Raw genomic sequence first — 2,776 nt, 5'->3', positions numbered from 1 at the left:
TGATGATTTGTAAAAGGTGGGGAGCAGGTGGGGGAGATTTATTTTCTATTTTGTTACTCTGCTGAACCTAATCATTTCAATTAGTTTTTGGAAATGGTATAGTTTCTTTCCTAGGACTTTATTTAAAATTTTCCATTTATATTCATTAGTGAAATGAAATGAAATAATTCTTTCCCTCTGTTTTATCCTTCCCTGAATTGTGTTGCAAGATCATATTTCTTTCATAAAAAGATCTTATGTTTTTTCTTTGTTATTGAGAACAGTTTTCATAAGCATTAATTTTATTCTTTACACAAGGTCACCTCCCATTCTCTTTGATAGATTATTGCTTTTTTCAATTTCTCTTTCTGAAATTAATATTTAAAAACATATCTATATTTTATTTTATTTATGAATTTTATATATTTTTAAAACTAATGATCAATTTCCTTTCAATTCTCAGGTTTCAGGCATTTTATTGTATACTATAATTTCTGATAATTTTCTTTGTGTGTGCCTTGACTGTGCTCACTTTTCATTTTTAAAATTAATTTCTTCCTGAAATTATTTAAAGCATAAGTTTTGTTCCAATGTTTGTTTTTGCTTTATATATGTTTTTATTCTTTAAAAGGGAAGGGGGGAAGAGCAGTATAAAGAAAAGATGTGTGTAGCAAGTTATTGGTATTTCATTTTCTTATCTAGTCTTCTATTCTCTTTTATTGAGGAATTCAATAAATTCACAGTTAGGCATATAATCATTTTCTGTATGTTTCCTTCTATTAAATTAAATTCTTTTTAGAATTCTTTTAGAATTGTGTAGTTTTAAGGTATTAAAACTTTTTGGGACATCTTGTATGTGTATGTACCAAACTGCATGACATGAAAATTACTAAAGGGAATTCTAGTTGAATTGCAAAAGGCATTAAAAGTAACAGGTCAATAATGTTTTTCAAAATTCCTTAAACACAATTGAATAAATCCACCAAAAAAGATGAACATCATGAAAAATAGAGATCTAAATAGATTTCTTTCAAAAATTATACTTGCAAGGTTGATGGTCTATGTTGAATGGAAAGGTCAAGAAATATATATATTTCTTAGTCTCATATGGAATCTTTCCACAAATTGATCATGTTCTGGGATATAAAGAAAATGTAACATTAAAAAAAACAATAAGTGAAGGTCCTTCACAGGCTATAATGCAATAAAAATAATAATAAAAGTAACCCTCAAAGCAGAAAAAATATCTTAAAACATTTGCAAAAAAGGATGATTACTTTAAAACATGAAAATACTTAAGGGAATTACATAACTTGTTCTTTAGAAACACTATTAACCATTAGAATTAATCTGAGTTCAGCTATCTTTTAGTCTTGTTTTCAACTTTATTTTAATAATGAATAGGAACCCAGGAGCTTTTTTCTTTTTTTGTCCTTGAATCTTAGGTGACTAATACATTGCATGGCACAGAGTAAGTGTTGAATTTGTTTGTTGAATTTACATTGTTCTAGTTTCCCATCATTTGTTCTAAATCCTGAAACAAGTCCAACATATTTATTTTTTGTCTTTATATTCTAAATGTGTAGCATACAATAAGTGTTTAATAAATGATTGTTATATTCATTGTTTTGATTTTCTATAATTCTATTTTTTTATTTGCTTTTCTCTTATCAAGGTATTCTTTAAAAGTTCTAGTTTCACTCCTAATTTCCTTCATTATTTCTACTTTTATTTATTTTATTGATCTTAAGAGTTAGATTAAATGGTCTTCAAGGTCCCTTTTAGCTACAAATCTGTTCGTTTTTCTGTGCTTCTTACATTTGCTTCATTTCTGTGGATCTTACAGCATTTATTTCTACATTATATGTTTTCCTCCCTCTTCCAGAAATTAGGTTTCTCTACCCTCCCTGCCTGCCTGGGGTACTCATTGCCTATAGATTTTCTTCCCTCTCCTTGACCAGATCAGGTTTTTTACTCACAAGGGTATATATCATTTGAATAACTGAAATATATGATGATTCTGATGATTTAGATACCTCTTTGAGATCAATCAATCAAAAATATTTATTAAGTACCCACTATGTGCCAAGTATTGTACTAAATTCTCAGGATACAAAAAAAGATAAAAAGAGGCACATAGATAGCTCCCTGCTATCAAGGAATTTACAATCTAATGAATCAGATGAAGATTAGACTATTCTTGCACTATTACTGACTGCTACACTCTAAATCAAGAAGGGTTCTGATGAATTCATCCTCATAGAAAAATAGTTTGTGGTTCTCCTACTGCAATTCAACCCCCTGTCCTTGTCTCTCACTAAACCGAGGAACTTCTTAGGTGTGATGAAGTGTGATGATGCCAGTGGATGTAAAGGAATCTGAGAGGGCTTTGAGACCTTGGCTCTACCAATAACTAGCCATGTGATCATGGGCAAATCAGGTAGCCATTGTGGGCTTTGATTGATTCATCTGTTGGAAGAGAGGAGTGGGCCAGATGACATCTAAGATTCATCCAGCTGGAATTGTTTATGAGCTTTAATTCCTTTCCTTTGGGCAAGACTTTGTGTGAGCTAGCATCAGTCAATGCAGGCCATCTGAAATCTGTTCATTTCAATGAATGTGTACAGTGTGAATGTGCCTGACATACTACCGGGGCACGAGCCTCCCTGAGGAAATACCACATCTCCCCGACCTGGGATGCAAGGATCCCACTGTTGCTATGTTTGACTTTAACTTGGGTACCATAGAATTTGTGCCATGTCACTGATGAGGTCATAGACTGTGCAGAGGCCTCTCT

Source organism: Sminthopsis crassicaudata, chromosome 2 (genome assembly GCF_048593235.1).
Source record: "Sminthopsis crassicaudata isolate SCR6 chromosome 2, ASM4859323v1, whole genome shotgun sequence".
NCBI classification, from domain to species: domain Eukaryota; kingdom Metazoa; phylum Chordata; class Mammalia; order Dasyuromorphia; family Dasyuridae; genus Sminthopsis; species Sminthopsis crassicaudata.
Note: the sequence above shows the minus strand (reverse complement) of the source record.